Raw genomic sequence first — 22,288 nt, 5'->3', positions numbered from 1 at the left:
TCGACCGCTCCCAGTCATTTGATCCGATGTGGACGACTTGCGATGTCGCCGTAGCATCAAGGAGTATCTGAAGAAGATGGGCCAGCAGAACTGGAACTGTAACCGGTGAACCGAGGAGTTTGCGGTTCCGTTCGCTGCGCCTCAACGACGCTTGTCCTTGGGACTCGAGTTGTTCTAGTTGCGAAGGGAGCGCCCCGGTGTCCACCTTCTTCTCCGCGTCAACTTCATCATCAGTAATCAAGACCTCGAAATCATCCGGTTCGTCAACGCCATCGTCAACAGCATTCTCAGGTAACATCGGTGCCTCATCTTGAGCAACTTCCCCCTCTTGCTCGTATGGTACAATGATTAGCGGTAGATCTGCTTTCTTGTCAGAGTTGGCTTCATATGGAAAACAGGTTTCGTTGAACCTTACGTCACGAGCAATTACGATTCTTCTTATTTTCTTGTCCCTTAGTCGGTAATCGTTTGGCGCGTAACCGACCATAATGGCTTCATGACTTTTGGCATCCAGTTTCTTCCGTTGCTGGTTGGGGATCCAAGTGAATGTCTTGCACTCGAAAATTCGAAGTTTTTCCAGGTTTGGTTTCTGACCGAACCAACATTCAGCCTGTGTCATGCTTCTCGGAATGGCTGTCGTAGGACTTCACAAGGTAGACAGCAGTTAGGACAGCTTCTGGCCACATTGTTTTCGGGACACAGGAATCGATTAATATCGTGCGGACCTTCTCGACAATGGTGCGGTTGAACCTCACAGTCACGCCGTTTTGTTGGGGTGTATATGCGACAGTCGCCTCGACTTGGATACTTTTCTGCGAGTTGAACCGCTTTTGCTCATTAGAAAAATGCTCATGCCCTTGATCGATAGTTAGCTTCGAGATCTTCGTGTTGAATTGTACCGTTACCATGGCCTCATATTCACGGAATCGATCAAACACCTCCGACTTCCTGCTTATCTTGAACAGCATTGCGAAATGGGTATGGTCATCAATAAAGGAAACGAAGTACTTCGAGCCATCCTAAGCAGTAGGTTCAATGGGTGCGCATACGTCCGAATGGATTCTTTCCAAGGGCTCTGTCGCTCTCGGACGAGTGCCGTTGAATGGTTCACGGCATTGTTTTCCCTTTACGCACGCCTCACAGAATTCAAACTTGTCCGCTTTGAAGCCAGTACCTTCCCTAAGATTGTTACTCAGGGCTCCTGATTCCTGCATTGAATCTTCATTCGCTTCGTGAACCGTTCGCTGTGGACTAATGTCAATGTTACACGAACGCATACTTCATCGGGCTCGTACATGTGTTCGGATGAACTGAAACGATCGATTCGTGTCTTTCCCTTTTCCTGCTGTTTCTCATTATTTGCCGATTGGATACGGTTCAAAATCACATCGATGCAACTCAGTAAATATTTGTATCGGTTCACCGTGGCATTGATGGATTCATCATGGCAAATAAATTCGGAACAAAGACAAAATAGCATTCGCATCGAATCGTTCACTGAAGCTTACCAGAATTTCTGAGCTTGTTCGTACATTTGCTGGTGCTATGAGACAATAGGCCGTATGAGTTAGGCCGAAAATATACTGGCGCGTCTTGCACTGCGGAGACGGTTCGCCTTGCCGTGGGTTAGCTGTACATTAACCTGCGGCAGGGCTTTACTTAGGGCTGTACATTAGCCTACGGCGCTAGTATGTTCACGGCCTTAAAGCGTTGGCTTTATTCGCCGCTGCAAATACTACGAGACAAGCAGGACAAACTTTTTGGTTCATACGGCCGGGATCAAAAAAGCTTTTTTTTTTGTATCTATGTCGTGAAGATTCAATAAAACAGCGGGCATAGTTTCTTAAGAAAACAATTAATGTTGGAAATCATACAAAATTTAGTTGAATTTATTATGATTGACGACGGGGAACATATTGTTCATATTTTTCTCGGTTTTTGAAGATGCATGGCAGCGCCGTGTTAGTTGTAAATTAATTAATTGTAAATTAATACAACTAATCATTTACTTAATTTGCGAGGTCTGTCTCATTTATCTAGAATTTTTTTAAATATTCCAATCCGAATAACCAAATTTTTGAAATAACCGAACAGTTAGTGTGCTTACTAATAATTCTTGTACTCGGTAAATATGGTTACATAAATATTTAAAAATTATTTTTTAATCGATGTTTGCAATATACGGTAAATAATTAAATTGTAGCTTTAACCCTCTAGTGCCCAAATTGATTTTCAGACGGACTTCGAAAAAATCACTTTGAAACTTCATAAACATTTTTTAAGAATTGATTGAAACTATTTAGAGGTTCAACTGAAGACCGTCTAAAGGCGGCACTGGGTACTGGAGGGTTAATTTATTTATCTTGGAGATGAAAAAACGAATTTGCAACCAACAGATTTTATTTAAAAGGTATAGCGCTTTCTTCAAAGTGTTCTCATTGCTCGGAGGTGGTTTTTCTTAGTTTTATTTTCGGGGTGAAAAATGCGATACAGCGAAATAATCTTTTGCATACGCTTAAAGATAGGTTTGGGCATAGGAAAATGAATGTTGATTAAGAAAAACGCAAAATGGCATATTTTAACAATCTTGTGTGCTGGGTTGGCGTGCATAAATAAACTAAGGTTGTTCATAGGCGTTTTTTTAACGCGGGTTTTTTACGCGAATTCCGGAATATACGCGGTTTTTTTAACGCGACACGTATCCCTCGCGTAATAAGCGACTTTAATGTATACAACAATTACTTAAGTTATTTATACAAATTTACATTTGTTGCAAACCCGATCAGAAAGAAAAAACAAAAATGTAACATAAGTTGTTAGTTTGTTACGGGAAAAACCTTCCAGGCTGTGTTTTCAATGTGGTCCCGTTAGGTGTTAAAATAACAGAAATGATTCTACTAGTATCAAACACATATTGTAATTTGTTACTAACATATTAGCTTTCTAACAAAATAAGATAGTATATAATACAATATAATAACAAACATAGTTAGAAACAACAGGTTTTGATAAAAACGAAAAGTTAGTTGGACTTGTTTCAGAACTACTTCATTAGTCAAAACTATATGGAAAAATACAAAATTGTATCAATATATGTTATTTGTATCTCACGTTGATAGAATATTGTAATGTTTTAGTTGTGCTATTCTGACCGGGAAGACAATTAATTTTACCACAGTTGAGAACAAAATATTTCAACGTTCAATACTTCTATTGCTACATAGTAGCAATAGCATAGTAGACAGACAGATTCTCACAATGATTATGAATTGCATGATTACGAATTTGTGAATATGTCCGCCATTTTGTATGTTTCTTTTGTCGACATTTTTTTCTTAACTCTTAAGTTACGTTTAAATAAATACAAATGATTGTTTCTTTGTGTCGCTTGAAAACATCTCAAAAAAAAAAAATTCAAAAGAAGAAACCCTTTCTCAAAAGTAAAAATCTTTTCTATTTATTTAAACGGAACAATTTGATACCCTCTACCTGTATCTTCTTGGAGACTGTTTCCGCGTCCTGGCCTAACAAGAGCCAACTAGATAAGCTACGGATCAATGTAAATGACTAAGGCCGTGAACATACTACTTATTTAATCAGAAGCAACCCGCCGGACATAGTCATATATATATATATATATATATATATATATATATATATATATATATATATATATATATATATATATATATATATATATATATATATATATATATATATATATATATATATATATATATATATATATATATATATATATATATATATATTTATATATATATATTTATATATTTATATATATATATATATATATATATATATATATATATATATATATATATATATATATATATATATATATATATATATATATATATATATATATATATATATATATATATATATATATATATATATATATATATATTTATATATATATATATATATATTATATATATATATATATATATATATATATATATATATATATCTACTATATAAAAATGGAATTCCGTAACGTTTGATCTTATTGATGTTATTGCTTCCGTCTCAGTGGTGTACTGTCACCACCATCATTCGAAATCGTTCTAAATCAAAAAAATAAGCGGTGACATGTGGGTTTTTTACATGAAAATGTTTGTTAACGTTCAGGAAAGACATTTGGGGAAAAATAAAAAGTATCTGATTACTAAAACTTGAGATTTTATTCACAAAACTACGTAAAACAAGCAAAAATATGACTTTTTATGCTGAATTTGCCTCTAAATCAAAATTTAAAGCGATGACATGTGATTTTTTTTACATTAAAATGTTTGTTAACGTTCAGGAAAGACATGTGAGGAAAAATATTAAGTATCTGATTACTAAAACTTGATATTTTATTCCCAAAACTACGTAAAACTTGCAAAATCATGACTTTTTATGCTGAATTTGCCTCTAAATTAAATTTCAAAGCGATGACTTTTGATTATTTTTTCATTAAAATGTTTGTTAACGTTCAGGAAAGACATGTGAGGGAAAATAATTAGTATCTGATTACTAAAACTTGAGATATTATTCACAAAACTACGTGAAACATGCAAATTTATGACTTTTTATGCTGAACTCGCCTCTAAATTAACATTTAAAGCGATGACACGGGATTCTTTTTTCATTTAAATGTTTGTTAACGTTCAGAAGAGACATGTGAGGAAAAATTAAAAGTATATGATTACTAAAACTTGAGACATTATTCACAAAACTACGTGAAACATGCAAATTTATGACTTTTTATGCTGAATTTGCCTCTAAATCAAAATTTAAAGCGATGACATGTGATTCGTTATCGATATTGTTTTTAGCACATTTTGCATGTTGTAGGATGAGTACAACGGTACACCGTGCCCCAGAGCTGAGTCGAAAAAAATTCCAGTTCGAAAAGATTCTCGACCTGATCGGGGATCGAACCCGATATCACAACCGTGTGGGAGACAATCGACATCGCTAACCACAGAGCCACGAGGACCATATTCAGCATACAGAATACAGAAAAACAACTGAAAATACTTTTTTTTAAATTTATACGCATTATACGTATACATGCGAAATCTTGACTTTTTATGCGCAATCAAAATTCAATTATTTGTGTTTTTTTTTTTTTTTTTTTTTCAATACAATGTTCGTTGTTCTGTCACCATTTACATTTTTTTTTTTGCAGAATAATCCATGTCTCAAGCATATACATTTTACATATCTGATGTTTTCGTAGTTTTGTGAATAGTTACATATTACGGCATTCGATTTACTTTTGTACTTTTGAATTTGAATTTGATTTTTATTAGAGAGCTTTTAACCAGAAGGTCATTCAGCTCTTAACCTTAGGCGTCGTACACAAATTACGTAACGCTAATGATCTAGATTTCAGACTCCCTTCCCCCCTATGTAACGATAGGTAACGTTCGACATGACTCCCCCCCTAAAATTACGCAACGCTGATCAAATTTTCAATTTCGAGCAAACATCACAGTTACGTAACTGTCTCTACTACCCCCCGTCCCCCCTACGTAACAATAAGTAATGCAGACTCAACCCCCCTCCTCCCCTTCATGCGTTACGTAATTTGTGTAAGACGCCTTACTGTTTTACTTTTTCTACGTTAATCCAAACTAGAACTCTTGGGACATTTAGCTGGAGGAAAGGTTAAGATTCTTTGGTTTGAATATCGATAAAGAAGCAGCTTAAGCATTAAAAATCTTTTATTTTCTTATTTTCTACGAAGTTTTGTGGATTAAAAAAAGGCGACTTCCGGTTTCAGGAAAATAACCTAAAGTGATATTTGGCCAACAATTCCAATACTTCCGAAAGTGGAACTCCATACGTCGTTTTATAGCGATGACACGTGTTTTTTTTTCATTAAAATGTTTGTTAACGTTCAGAAAAGAGATCTGAAGAAAAATAACAAGTATCTGATTACTAAATTTGAGATATTATTCACAAAACTACGTGAAACATGCAAATTTATGACTTCTAAAATGATAGTTGGCCAACAATTTCAATACTTTTGAAAGTGAAACTCCATACGTCATTTTCAAATCCAAAATGGTGACTTCCAGTTTCTGTAAATCAGCCCAAAATCACAAAAAAAAACAATCCAAAACGGGTATTTCCGTTCTGTGCGTTCTCAGAATATTTAAGTACTTAAAGTGATGATGGAAGTATAAGATGTAAATTATATTTTTGAAGTGAGTTGAGCTAATGCAGCAATGAAATATAAAAAAATACTATCTTTGACACCTTTGATCCCGAGCATCGCCGGGAACGTTCAACTAGTATATATATATATATATATATATATATATATATATATATATATATATATATATATATATATATATATATATATATATATATATATATATATATATATATATATATATATATATATATATATATATATATATATATATATGGCGGTCGGAAGACAGCGAGACACGCTACCGAAGGTAGTAGCGCTGTCGGAGCAGCTCGATGCCATAATCGAGTTTGCGAAAAGTCGCACCAACACGACGAAGTACCTGAAGCAGGCTCTCTACATGCTTCGGTCCTCCGTCGATGCTGCGAATAAGGAGCACGCCGAGCTCAAGGCAAGAGCGGTGGCTGCAGAGAAGAATGCAACGGAGGTGACCGGAAGGGCGACGAAGTCGGTCCAAACGGACACCTGCATGTTTGCAGCGGTTTGCGCCTCCGGGTCAGCCGCAAAAAGAGCAAGGCAGTCTCCGGGGGAAGCCCCCGAGAACAGCAAGAAACGGTTGGTTGTGCTAAGCCCGCGAGATAGCACACCAACGGCCTCCAAGTCCGCCGAAAAGTCTGCCGAAGTGGCAGCTACGGGAAACCCTTGGGTTACCGTGGGAGGAAGGAAGCGCCAAAAAGACAGCAAGCGCAACGACGAGAAGGCGACAAATCGTCCAAAAACGGGAAAGAAGGCGCGAAGCAGGGGCGACGCCCTCATACTCAAGACGGATGGGTCCAAGTACTCCGAAGTCTTGAAGAAAATGAGAGGGGAAACCCAGCTCAAGGATCTGGGAGCGGATGTGCGGACCATCCGTCGTTCTCGCACCGGCGAGATGATTCTTGAGCTCCGTAAGGATGCTAAAAACAAGGGCGCTGCCTACAAGACGGTAGCCGAGCAGGTCCTCGGGAAAGATGTGCAAATTCGGGCACTCACCTCAGAGGTGACTCTCCAGCTCAAAAACCTGGATGAAATCACCGAGAGGTGCGATATTGCACAGGCCCTCAAGGAGAAGTGCGGAGTGGAAGTAGCCACTGAGGTAATTCGCCTCCGAAAGGGTCCAGCGGGGACCCAGGTGGCCACTTTCCGGCTTGCATCGGCCTATGCAACTCTGGCCCTGAAGACAGCCAAACTTAAGGTTGGCTGGTCAGTATGTCCCCTGAGCATACTCCAGCAGCCGGACGTTTGCTTCAGGTGTTTCGAGGGAGGACACAAGTCCTGGACCTGCAAGGGGCCCGATAGGAGCCAGTTATGTAGGCGTTGTGGTGGTGCTGGCCATAAAGCTAAAGACTGCGGGGAGCCTCCCAAGTGCTTGGTATGTACTGGAAAACGGGACGCCAAGCACTTTATGGGAGGCCCACGGTGCCCAGCCGGTAAGGCGGCCACGAAACCACGGGCGTGAGGGTGACACAATTGAACCTGAACCATTGCTATGCGGCACAGCAGCTGCTATACCAAGCAGCGTCTGAGTCGCGGTCGGACATCGCAATCGTATCGGACCCCTACTGCATTCCTCCCGGAAACGGTAATTGGGTTGCAGATAAGTCCAGTACGGCGGCCATATGCACGACCAGCAAGTTCCCGGTTCAGGAGGTTGTGTCAACCTCAAATGAAGGATACGCGGTTGCCAAGGTGGACGGAGTGTTCTACTGCAGTTGTTATGCTCCGCCGCGTTGGTCTATCGAAAGGTTCACCCAGATGGTCGATTTGTTATCTATGGAGCTGACGGGACTAACACCCTTAGTAGTGGCGGGCGACTTCAACGCTTGGGCTGTTGAGTGGGGAAGCCGCCGCACGAACCAGAGGGGTCAGATCTTGTTGGAAGCTTTGGCAAAGCTCAACCTAGATCTGGCCAACGTTGGAACCAAGTGTACATTCAGCAGAAATGGTGCGGAGTCGATCATCGACGTGACGTTCTCCAGCCCAGGACTGATCGTGAACTGGAGGGTAGACGATGGCTACACCTATAGTGACCACCAGTCGGTCTGCTATAGCGTAGTCCAGAACGTGAGGCGGCAGGCGACGGGTAGAGCCAATACTCCGACCGTCCGCGGGTGGAAGACATCGCATTTCGATGCCGAGGTATTTGCAGAAGCAATGAGAAGAGAGCGCGAGGGGGGCAGTTGGCTCCGCCCGAGTGCTGACCAATTAGTTGCCACATTATCGCGGGCGTGCGACGCCACCATGCCTAGGACCCGCCAACCTAGGAATGGTAAGTCACCGGTATACTGGTGGACCGACGCGATAGCGGACCTCCGTAGCGCGTGCCTCCGTGCAAGACGGATGTTGCAACGTGTACGTACCGATGCACAGAGGGTAGAGCGCCGTGTAGTATTCGGATCTGCAAGATCGGCGCTTAAAAGTGCGATAAAGGCGAGCAAAAGGGCCTGCTTCGATAGGCTATGCGCGAGTGCCAATACGAATCCGTGGGGCAACGCCTACAGAGTCGTAATGGCGAAGACCAAAGGCGTGTTGGCGCCTGCAGAGCGATCACCAGCGATGCTGGAGCGTATCATCGAGGGACTCTTTCCACGACACGAGCCAAATCCTTGGCCTCCGGTTGCTGAGTCTCACGTCCGACGTTCCAGTATCTCAGACACAGACCAGGGATGGTCGGCCAACCTGCCGGGCATCCAATCCGTGAGAGACGGCAGCCGTGCAGAGGTTGTGGAGGAGGTAAGGGTTACGAATGAGGAACTCATCGTGATCGCCAACTCCCTAAAGGTGAGCAAGGCACCGGGACCGGATGGAATCCCGAACTTGGCCATCAGGACGGCCATGAAAGTGGCCCCCGATCTATTTCGAGCAGTCATGCAGAAGTGCCTGGATGACTGCCTCTTTCCGGACAGGTGGAAGCGACAGAGATTGGTGCTGTTGCCGAAGGCTGGGAAACCGCCAGGGGACCCATCGGCATACAGACCTATCTGTCTGCTGGACACTACGGGCAAGGTGCTTGAGAGGATTATCCTCAACAGACTGGTGAAGTACACAGAGGGTGTAAACGGTCTGGCAAGTAACCAGTTCGGCTTCCGGAAAGGTAGATCCACGCTGGATGCTATTCTCTCTGTCACCAAGACGGCGGAGGTAGCACTCCAGTGTAAGAGTTGGGGCATTCGCTATTGCGCAATCGTCACGCTTGACGTGAAGAATGCATTCAATAGCGCCAGTTGGGACTCTATAGCGCTCGCGCTTAGGAGCATCCACGTACCGGTGTCGTTGTACAAGATTTTGGAAAATTATTTCCAGAATCGGGTACTAGTTTACAACACGGAGGAGGGTCAGAAGTGCGTCCCAATCACCGCAGGGGTACCGCAAGGTTCCATCCTGGGCCCGGTGTTGTGGAATGTCATGTATGACGGGGTGTTGAAACTAAAGTTCCCTGTAGGGGTTGTGATCGTCGGTTTCGCAGACGACATCACGCTAGAGGTCTACGGCGAGTCGATCGAAGAGGTCGAGTTGACGGCCGCGCACTGCATACGCAAGGTCGAAGACTGGATGCACTCTAGGAAACTGGAGTTAGCGCACCATAAAACGGAGGTTACGGTTGTGAACAACCGCAAATTAGAGCAACAGGCGGTGGTCAGAGTCGGTGACTGCACCATTACCTCAAGGCGTTCCTTGAAGCTCTTGGGGGTTATGGTTGACGATAAGCTCACATTTAAGAGTCACGTCGATTATGCCTGTAAGAGGGCTTCAACGGCCGCTGCAGGACTATCTCGAATGATGTCCAATAGCTCAGCGGTATATGGCAGCAAGCGTAAACTTCTTGCCAGCGTGGTTTCGTCCATACTTAGGTATGGTGGGCCAGCGTGGTCCAAAGCGTTAGGTACCAACAGTCATCGTCGAAAACTGGAAAGTACCTACAGGCTCATGTGCCTGAGGGTTGTGAGCGCGTACCGTACAGTGTCATACGACGCAATCTGCGTCCTTTCCGGCATGATGCCTATCAGCATAGCCATTAAGGAGGACGTAGAATGCTTCGATCAACGTGACACAAGGGGTATACGAGGCACCAGAAGGTCATTCTCGATGATCAGATGGCAGCAGGAATGGTCCAATTCCGCAAAGGGTAGATGGACGCATCGACTTATTCCGGACGTATCCGGATGGGTCGGGAGGCGCCATGGAGAAGTTAACTTCCACTTGACACAGATTCTGTCAGGTCATGGTTGCTTCAGGCAGTATCTACACAGATTCGGGCATGCGGGGTCCCCCATGTGTCCCGAGTGCGCGGATGCGGAAGAAACTGCTGAGCATGTCTTCTTCGTGTGCCCTCGTTTTGTGCATGCGCGGAGCGACATGATGGTAGTGAGCGGGCCAGACACCACTCCGGACAACCTAGTTCGGAGGATGTGTAAAGACCCAAACATTTGGAGGGCGGTTTGTACAGCCGCCTCTCAAATAGTTTTAGAATTGCAAAACAGGCGACAGGTTGACCACCGACACGCCAGTGTTAGCTAACGGCCAGTCTCCAGGTTAGTTAGCTAAGTTAGCAAAGAGATCTATAGAACCAAGAGGGTGCACAGAGCACAAAAGCCGCTCCCCGAAGCAATACCTAGCGGTGGTCCCGGGGAGTATTATGGGCTGGAGACTGGAGGGGTTTTAGTGGGTCCGGTCACTGATTCAAACCAACCCCACACTCCCTGAGGTTGGTCACCTCAGGGGTTTGGATGCAAATTTCCCCTCCACCTGAAAAAAAAAAAAAAAAAAAATATATATATATATATATATATATGCGCACGGCATATATATATATATATATATATATATATATATATATATATATATATATATATATATATGTATATATATATATATATATATATATATATATATATATATATATATATATATATATATGTATATTTATATATACATATATATATATATATATATATATACATATATATATATATATATATATATATATATATATATATATATATATATATATATATATATATATATATAGATATATATATATATATATATATATATATATATATATATATATATATATATATATATATATATATATATATATATATATATATATATATGCCGTGGGCTTGCATTTTTACGTAAGCGCCAAATTTTCAAATTTCATTTTTTTACATATTACTATAATATTGAAAATCACCTTCAAGATGCTTGTTGCCGTTTCCAAAAATTTTGATAAATAACTGAGAAATATCAAAAATGACGTTAGCGCCACTTTACATAGAAGTGACGTTGAGGTACGAATAAGATAGTGTATCATGCTTGTGGAGTGCATAATTTTATTTATATCCTTGCTGCTGGCTACCAACCAGTACGCATGGCAAACTAGACTATTCAGGCGTATCAACGTCACTTTTAGTGCAAAACTTTGAAATGGTTTTGCTGTTTTGCAAGAGAAGTGACGTTGGCATTAAAACTCAATGCGTTTACATAAATAAACGTGTTAAAGCAATGGGGTATGTTTTTCATCATATTTACTCAGATTCTATCAGATTAGTTTGCCTAATAGAGCGCTTCTGTTAATTTGCAAACGATTTAGATCTGTAGCGATTTTGTGCTTTTGGCGCTTACGTCAAAATCCTAGCCCACGGCAGTATAAGCTTCTTCCTCGGCAATTTTCATTTTTCGTTTGGATTCGCCCTGAAGCATCATTGCGATTGGTAATACCATTCACGGTGAATATTCATCGGCATTGATCTGAGTCACAAAGGCTTCTGAAACGATGTATTCCCATCCGATCGCTCAATATCGCTTCGGATGACTTGAGTAAATCGTAGCCAATACGAATCAAACACGAAGGTAATCATATTACGTTTTAATAACTATTCATCGCCCACAAGCCACTCATAACAGTTCAGTTCACTATAGGCGTTGTTTCCATTGCTGAGTGAATACACTATTGCCACGTGTTGTTGTGCTTCGGCAATAATGAATGAATACGAATGCAACGAAGTGATATTCAGCAGCCCTGTTGTTACTTGCGAATGCTTTCATACCTTGTTGACTAAGATGTTCCAGTATTCGGTGCCAAAAATAGGTTGCTTCTGTTTGACACATATTTGCTGAAGATGTTGGAATTTCCACCTCGATATCGTACAGGTTGCCTCTGAGATTTGCAGTAGCAATCACGTTATCATTTTTTTTAAGAATTGCAGAAGAGCCGCAAAACGTTACGACAATACCCGATTTTACCAGCTTTTTCACCGACATCAGGTTATCGCGAAGCTCCGGGACACAGAGAACGTCCTTCATGTTCAGCAACGTATTCTTGTTGCTTCTGCCTGTCATGGTTCCCATGGTCGTTGGTACTGATATTTCTCCATCCTTTGCTACTTGAATCACGACAGGTCAGATCAGTCGCTTGAACCGGAATCGAGCTTGAAAACCACCTTTTCAATAGGAGTATTGAAAAGGCATGAATGAAACGGCATTTCGTTGCACAACCGAATTTGCTTCACCACCTCTTCTTTTTTTCCTGTATGCCCGAAGGGCACTGAGTACTGAAATGCCACTGCGACAGGCTTGCTGATTGTCTTTTGTGGCTGTTGTTACCACCTCTTACTCGACAATCCTTCTTGAAGTTGCCTCGCTTGCCACAGATATGGCACTTGCCTTGAAATTTCTTTGACTTGCCTTTCTTCTCACTGGAAAATGCCGCAGCCTTGACCTCCCCGGAGTCCTCGTGACGTTCGGATCTCTTTAGCTCTTCCGCTATTAAGCATTGCTTGACGACCACCAAACTTAGCTTTTCCTCAAAGATATTCTCTGGTGCAGTGACCAATGGATCGCATGTATCCGGTAGGGTCTGGAACAGCGAAATGACCAAGTCAGCTACCTCGACCTTTGCCCCAGTAGTTTTCAATTACCTGATGAGATCCTCGAACACCAGTAATTGGGCCTTCTTGGAATCTCCGTCCCGTAGCATCAGCCGATTCAATTGCTTCCTCACCAGGTTCTGAGTTCCTATGGACTTCTTTGCGAAGGTATTTTTAAGAGCTGTCCACATTTCCTTGGCCGTTCTTTTCCCGCAGATGATCGCCAAACACTCGTTGGCAAGGAAACCAACTAGGTAGGATTTCGCCTTCCGGTCCGCTTCTTCAGCTGCAGGCGTATCTCCAGTCAGTGTATTCAAAACTCCAACGGAATCCTGGAACATCTTGACTCGGAGTTGCCAGTGCTGAAATCCTCCTCCACCGTTAAACTGCGGAATTCCGTCGTGGGCTTTCCATAACCTTTTATAATAACGAATGCAGAGCGTTCAAAACTAACGTGTGGTTTTATTGAAAAACAGTTTGAGAAAGATGAACAACTTTAAAACGCCTAAAAAGCAGCGATTGCTTAAAGCTTCTAGGTTCCTTCGATATCAATAGTAAATATCAAAGAAAGATAAACAATATCATACGCCAATATAGTAGAGCACTTTTATCAGTTCAAAGTATTCGCTCTTTCTACCCAGTTTTCATTTTACTCTCACTCTTCTTAACCGAAAGCAAGGCTAAAATGTTTTTTTACGTTTATGGAATTTACTTTTGAAGAATATTTGTGAATTAAGAAACATTCTATTTACAGCTTTTCATAGTAATAATCGTTGCTAAATATGTTTTTCATTAGACAATACAGGTTGGACTTGATTATCCGGAACATCAAAAAAAAAATCATTCCGGATAATCGAGTTTTCCGGATAATCAAATCACACAAAAAACACTGAAATTCTGCGATTAACGAACACAAAATAAATATTTCTTTTCTTTATTTTACTTGTATGATGCAGTGGCGAAACAAGAAGTTATTTCTGAGGCGAAAAGAGGTAAAATCTTGAGAAGCAAAAAAAAAATTGGACATTGACTATATTCACTCAATTCGAACATGTTCCAAATATGCCGGAGATTACTTAAATGGTAACATATGCATATGCCAGAAGGGATGATGAAGGCAAAAACAAACGCCATAATAATAAAATTCCGGATAATCGAGTCTAAAATTCCGGATAATCGAACTCCGGATAGTCGAGTTTCCGGATAATCGAGTCCAACCTGTAGTTGTTAAGCTGAACAAAACAATTTTCAAAAATGCGACATCTATTGGCTTGCACTATCCCACAGGTGGTAACGAGAAAACGATCAGCAGCAAAATACCTAGGTCATTCTTGAATATTAGCTACAGTACGGATCGCGACTATGGCCAGGTTGGCGCCCAAACATGACGCAGCTAAAGAGCACAGCATTCGTCTCGATTTCGACAGATAATGGCCGGTTGGCTTCTCGACTGTATCGGATACCAGCCAGTGTCCTCCTCAGTGATGGGCGGATTCCTCGAAAAGCATCAGAATCGTTTATTGAGCTGGTGCCACGATGACGACGCCTCATTTTGGCTCCATGCTGTGGGTCAGCATGAAACGCGCGAGATGAGATGTGAAAATCATACCCCTATGGGAGTTTTGTAGCTGTTGGCTTTAAAATCGAGATGATTCGATAGGCAAATATGAATGATATATTGAGTCTGATAACGACCATAGGAAGAAGAACAAGTATGATCGAAACAAATTAATTTTCAGCTGGAAACATGATAGATTGGCTGTTAAGTGCCATCAGGGGGAGCTTCGCATCATCCCAAAAGCAGAGAGAAACGTTATGGTTGCTATTTATCCACATTGAGAGAAAACGGATTTCTCGCTTTGCAGCATTTCACTGGTCAACTACTGACAGGTGAAGGGAAGCATGTGCCCACGACTTTATTTATGATCGCTTGGGCGGATATCGATCATTCATAAGAAATTAATTTGTAAAACAATAAAGACGATGAATTTGTACAGATTGGTTTTGCTGATTAAGATTTGTTTGGCATGTAAAGCACTGTCTACATACGATTGCGCGATTCGAGCTCGGAAATGTTTTGACCTACAGACAATGATGCTGCAGGTTTGTGGCGAGTAAATGAAATTTCAACTGAATCATTCTCGACAGGCTTACCGTGTATCGGTAACACGATCAATCAATCAACTTAATGCATGGTGAGTATCAATTTATGAGGAATTTCTCAATTGATTTGTGCGAAAGGTGGTTAGAGAATTGGGAGAAATTCGAAGTTAAAAATTTTGCCATCCGAGTCACAATATAGTTTTCTTTATTCGGTTTTTATTTTTTGAATAGAGAAAAGTACTCTATTCACAATAGGTAAGCATATCAACTCCTAAATGAAAAAATGCAAACCATTGTTCAAAAATTTAACTTTATTGGATAGTAACAAAAGTCGTACCCGGACTTTAAATTGTTAAAAAAACATCAATGCACAATTGGAGTGCAAAATCGGATCAAAACTTGTTCGATTAGATTAGTTATTTCATCAAGATACATTTCATTAAGGCAATAGGAAATATTTTAACATTGTTATTTGATGTGTAGTTTTATCTTATTGTTTAAATTTCGTTATTTTATACATTAAAATTTTTGTTCAGTACAAGTGAGAAAAATGTATGAACGTGCCATGATCATCTCAATTAACGTTAATATTTGCGAACGCATTAAACCGCTTTTAAAATTGTTTCGATAGTTCGGAAAGGTTAATAGATTGCTAACATTTGACAAAATTGTATACCGAAATAACGTTTTCATTGTCGCTGCCCCCGTTCCACATCAGACTTCCAAATTTGTTGTTCCACCACAGAAAAATGCCTAAGACAACAAAATCAACACTTTTCCTTACCGAGTTTGGCAAATAAACAACATTTCGCATTCAAATGTATGCACCCTTCTGTTTGGCAGCACAACTCGTTGACATGCCGAAGATGAATCCTGCCAGCGCAAAGTGCAGATTGTCTGCGGAGAAAAGTGTCACAGTTCAGCTAGCGCCAATGAAACGAAACGCGCAATCGGATAACCCTGATTGTGCTGCTAACTGGCTGCCGAATCCCATCAGTATCAGCACGGATCAGCGGACCACTTCTTGCAAATCAAATTTGAACTGTTGCGATTCGCATATTTAGAAGCTGTCGCCGCGCGAAATCCGATGAATATTAATCCTTGAAATCTAGTGTCAACAAGGGGTAGAAACTTTTGTCGCTTAGACACTCTGACAGTCACAATGCATGCATCCTTTTTAGTGAATAGCTTATGCTAAGTCGATAAAATGTTTATTCTCAATCGCATGTTCGCCTGATCAATCTTATTGTTTTTTTTTTCTGGTTGGTGCTCAAACTTTTGCATACTGCCTGTTCAAAACTAAATATTACGTTATCTATTTACCAGAGCATATTAACAAAACAAACTTATATACTGAAAAATAGACTTCTCTAGTGTAACATATTCGGACAACTTCGTGATTAGGGCGAAACTAGTTCTACGGTAAAAATAATTAGCTCGTGAAGAAGACACTCTAGACATTTTTATAACGATTGAACGAAACATACATTCAGAAAAAAAAAACTATGAAGCTTGGTCATCGTTGGAAGCAATGCATGCATGCCATCAGTTCACAGTTTTTTGAATACTTTTTTGCTGTTTCTCCACAAATTCAGCGGATTGGTGATTAGCGTTTCGAAGGCCAAGGTTTTAGCCATGCTAACAGTTCACTAATAAGCTCCAAAAATAACCAAATCGCTTATTACTGATCGGAATATGGGTCATTCCATGTCAAGTGTTCGAGGAAATGCATCGACCATCTCCGATTTCGACCAAAATTTGTGAGTCGATGTATTTTGAGCCGGAACTTATAAGTACAAAGTGTTATAACGATTGGTTGACCCCTCGGCCAATGGGACTGCCTCCACTTTTTGCGAATTTAGCAAAACACCTTTTTTATTTTGGGAATATCTCGGGACCCTGAAAAGCTACAGGTGATATTGACATATAATTTTGAAGGGTTTTAGATATATAATCGAACTACGTGATATTTTTTTTTCTGCAGTGTTGCCAACATTGCATTTTTTCCAATTAAAAATTTAATTTGCGATTTCCTCAAAACACCCCCCCTTCGATTTTGATTTTGACCACGCCTATGTGTTTTGCAGACGATTTTACATAAGAATCACTTATCAGCAAAAAACAAAATGTAGCGTTCCAGAGATAAAGCATTTTCAAAATTGCAAGATTTTGGATTTTGTCTACGCACGAAAGCGCTTCTACATAAATTGCTGCAATCTTAATGGTATCCTAGCAGGCGTTTGTGTAATCGAAGAGATGTACCTTAGAGGAGCATACGTTAATGATGTAACGCAAAAAATCCCGTTCTAGAATCATTTTCACGAAAAGTTAAAGGAGAGTTTTTGTTACACTTTTCACATGAATCTTCATTTTTTTGTTTTACCACATTGCAGAAATCATCCTCTCTCAATTTAAAACCGTTTCCTAACAGGCGAATAGTCATGTTTTTTTGCTGATTTAAGGTTTGCTATGATTTCAAAATTGTAAACAATGTGTCTCATCACGAAGATGGTGTGTTTAATTGAATTGTATTTAAAACAAATTTGTGTCGCTGGAAAACGGCATTGGTTTTCACAGCAGCTTACGCAATGAGATTTAGTAGCTACTAAGGGAGCACATATAAATGACGTAGCTTTTTTAGTTTTTTTTACCCCTTTCCCCCTCTCCCACCGTAGTATTTCGTCACAAAGTCAGACCCCTATAAATAATTACGTAGCATTATAACAAACTCCACACCCCAATGACTTTTTTTTGCAAATTTTATTACTAAAAACATACATTGTATCATAAATGAATAAGACAAGACAAAGAATTAAAAATGACCATAAACAAACAAAGCCGTAAAAAAAACAATTTGAATAAATCCAAATTTTTTAATTTCATATTTGCTACCGTAGCTATTCGCTTTTTCATATTTGCTACGTAGCTTGGCTTGACCCCCTAGCCTCCCCTTCGTCAAATTTCGTCACAAAACTGCTAGTCGTTGCATGTTCGAGTCCCGGCTCGGGAGAAGACTGTTATTATCAGTAGGAATCAGTAGCTGCGAAGCCTGGGTCAAATAAACAGAACAGAAAAAGCCACCTCCGCTCTAATCCTGGGTAAGAAGAAGAAGAATAATAATATAGGCAGATGAATGTTATGATAGGCTTACTTTTGCTCTATGACGTGCTATGATATGAGCAAATTAGGATACACTAAGGACGCTTTTTACGCGGCTTTTTTTACGCGGATTCCGTAATTTACGCGGTTTTTTTCGCGGATTCCGAAATTTACGCGGTTTTTTTTACGCGGATTCCGGAATTTACGCGGTTTTTTAAGCGGATTCCGGAATTTACGCGGTATTTTTTGCCCGGATTTCGGTTTCCCTTCACTCTGAATGCAAAATTAACGATGGTTTTTTTACGCGGATTCCGGAATTTACGCGGATTCCAGAATTTACGCGTTTTTTACGCGGATTCCGGAATTTACGTGGTTTTTTTTACGCGGATTCCGGAATTTACGCGGTTTTTTTTTCACGCGGCACGTACCCCCCGCGTAAAAAGCGACTTTAGTGTATTCAGTTATGATAAAATATTTTGGATACGTTCGGAGATTTGTTTGAACATGTGGTCTTGGACGTAAATATGCAAAATTATGAAATGAAATCTGAAATCAGCATTTTTTTCACGTTATTAACAATGTCACAAGTTGGTTTCAAAATTCGAATCATGGACAAGAGTGTACATTTAACAAAAAATAGTTTGAATTTAAATACGAAAAGTGTAGCTAAAACTCTCCTGTAACACGGTGTCTCTGGTTGAAGAACTTATCCAAAAAAAAATAGTATCGCTCTAATACTCGTCATTCGAAAGCTTGAGCTGTCCCCTTTAATATCCTACCAAAATTGAAATGTTCTATCGGGGGGTCTAGAACAATTTGTTTTCGAACATATATTTGTAATTGAAAAACTAGTGAAATGGAAATAAATAATATGTTTCAGAAATACAAAAAGTTATCAGGGTTCTCTGATCGTACTGAAATATTCAGGGTTGTTTTTATTTATATAACAAAACAAAGCTTCACATAATATCAGATTTTTTGAAAAGGGTTAAGAGGAGTAAAAAAGACCCTTGAAAATTTGGAGTCGAAAATCAGCTGAAAACAAATAAAATGTTGTGACTTTGAATACATAGATTTTGATTAATGATTGATTTGATTGATTTCTTAAAATCCTATAAAAAAATATAAAATGCCGGTTGTTAAGAGTTGCTGTCGTGGTTTCATTATAGGATATTTGCATTTTTCTTCAAAAAATGGTGATTATTACAGCTCTTTTTTGCTTGTCAACAAAACTGGACCCTGTATCTAAGCTATACCTTTTATAGAGCAACTCAAAAGCTTTCATTTGATGTTATTAAAAACTGCGCCGTTTTAGTAACGACCGAGAAAATTTCATTATTCATACATGTTTTAAAACATTATTTACACCCATTGTGTCAGGAGCGCAACTACGTTTTGTATCGATGTCCCCCAATCGAGCTTAAATTTCCAGGGTTTGTTCATTCATGAAATAGTTTGTACATAAAAGTTTTTCGGGAAAAGTATTAGTTGAGTGAAAAGGTCTCCAACCTGTATTCACGTCTGGTCTAGAACCAGGGGGACCCCTGGTGTCGAAAGGCCCGGGACAGCTGCCCTCCCCACTTAAATCCGGCCTGGTGTTGCTGAAATCATAATGTTACTGCAACTTTGAGTAGAATGCATCGATTTTTCTGCAATTCGGTATGCTTACTGAACCATTGTACCAGAGATGGTCGAGTTTGGCTTTTTTCAAACCCGTACCCGAATTTTGTTTTTCGGTTGAAACCCGAACCCGAACCGAAACTGGGCGATCAAATATGCTATGCTATGCTGCTATGAAACCCGAACCCGAACCGAAACTTTTTTTCCGACCAAACCCGAACCCGAAAATTTTATTTTTGGGAAACCCGAACCCGACCCGAACCCGAAGCTGTGAAACCCGAGCCAGACCCGAACCCGAGATTTTTTTTGGAGGTCAATTTTTTAAACCAATTTGAGACTGGGATGTTATAGAGCTATAGCCAGCATTTTAAATGTAGATACAAAATGGAGTTGCGCTCCTTGTGTAACAGGTTCAAATGATGGCCCAAACCTTGTTATAAAAAATCGATTTATTTTTAAACGGTGAACTTTTTGAATACTTCCAATAAAAACTCTTGAGTTGATTTATAAAACGTATTGTTTAATTGTAGAAACTAGTTCTGACAAAAAACTCCAAAAATTACCATGTTTTTGAAGAAAAATGTAAATATCTAATTATGTAACCTCGACAGCAACTTTCAAAAACCGACATTGTATATTTTTATAGGATAGAATTACCATATCAATTTTCAGAGAAATCGATTACTTATAGCTTTTTTTGTCTTTTCAGCAGTTTGTACACTCACAATTTTCGAGTCTTTTTTACCCCACTTTACCCTTTTCAAAAAATCTTAGATTATGCCAAACATTGTTTTATTATATGAAAAAACAAAACTTGAAGGTTTTCAACACTATCTGATCTGGCTCCCAGCACCTAAATCCCTTGATAAGTATACATAAGTCCCATTCCACCAGCTTTTCAATTACAAAAAAAATGTCTGAAAAAAAATGTTCTGGAACCGCCGATAGAACATTTCAATTTTAGTAGCATATCAAAGGGGACACCTTGAGCGAGCTTTCGAATGATGAGTATAAGAGCGATACTAATTTTTTTCGGATAAGTTTCTTCTACCAGAGACACCGTGGTAACCTTTCGTGAAAATGATTCTAGAGCGGGAGTTTTTGCGTTACATCATTGGCGGATGCTCCTCTAAGGTACATCTCTTCGATTACACAAACGCCTGCTAGGATACCATTGAGATTACAGCAATTTATGTAGAAGCGCTCTCGTGCGTAGACAAAATCCAAAATCTTGCAATTTTGAAAATACTGTATCTCTGGAACGCTACATTTTGTTTTTTGCTGATAAGTGATTTTTATGTAAAATCGTCTGCTAAACACATAGGCGTGGTCAACATCAAAGGGGGTATTTTGAGGAAATTGCAAATTAAATTTTTAATTGGAAAAAATGCAATGTTGGCAACACTGCAGAAAAAAAAATGACCACGTAGCTCAATTCTATATCTAAAACCCTTCAAAATGATATGTCGATATCACCTGTAGCTCTTCAGGGTCCCGATATATTCACAAAATAAAAAAGGTGTTTTGCTAAATTCGCAAATAGCGGAGGCAGTCCCATTGGCCGAGGGGTCAACCAATCGTTATAACACTTTGTACTAATAAGTTCCGGCTCAAAATACATCGACTCACAAATTTTGGTCGAAATCGGAGTTGGTCGATGCATTTCCTCGGACACTTGACATGGAATGACCCATATGTTATATGATTTTTTAATAGACGGTACAGAGGTGAACGCCAAATTAGGCAAAGCCTCTTTAAAAACAAAAAAAAAATAGACGGTGTTATAGATGTAGACGCAAAATGTGAGTGGTCAAAAATCCAAATAAACTATCAAATCAGGCTCCTAGTGTACGCATTCAAAATATTATTGTTGTAACACGGCAGACAGAATACACTGTTTTTCAGTTGCTCACTAAGCAGCTACAAAGCTGTAATTTATTTATTTGTTTTAGTTAAGGGTAGGGTAAGTATTTTAATTTATTCTTACATTTTCAGTGTTCTTCTAACAATTCTAGGTTACAGTCTACCGAAGGTTACAACGTCGACAATCTATAGGTGTACAGGTAAGTATTATTTTTTTCCAGGTTAACTTTCTTAGTGTTAGCGGTAAGTAGATTTTTTGATTAAATAAACGGTACCTGCTAATTCTCTTAAAACTTCACCTGCGTAATAGCACTTCAATAGATTTTGTAAATATCAATGAAAAAATACGGAGGGCAAATTGATCCTTAGATTATAAATTTTATGTTAAGCACGTTGTCACTCTACCAACTCTAGACTATATCTTTAATTAAATATATCTCTCTTCATTTCCAACTCTGAACTTCTTCTCTCTTTCTTATCTCTCCACTATCGGAAGTTAATAAGCTGTCATTCTCTTATC

The sequence above is a fragment of the Wyeomyia smithii genome, chromosome 3 (genome assembly GCF_029784165.1).
Source record: "Wyeomyia smithii strain HCP4-BCI-WySm-NY-G18 chromosome 3, ASM2978416v1, whole genome shotgun sequence".
Taxonomy (NCBI): Eukaryota; Metazoa; Arthropoda; class Insecta; order Diptera; family Culicidae; genus Wyeomyia; species Wyeomyia smithii.
The sequence above is the reverse complement of the archived record's forward strand: the minus strand, read 5'-3'. Positions refer to the sequence as shown.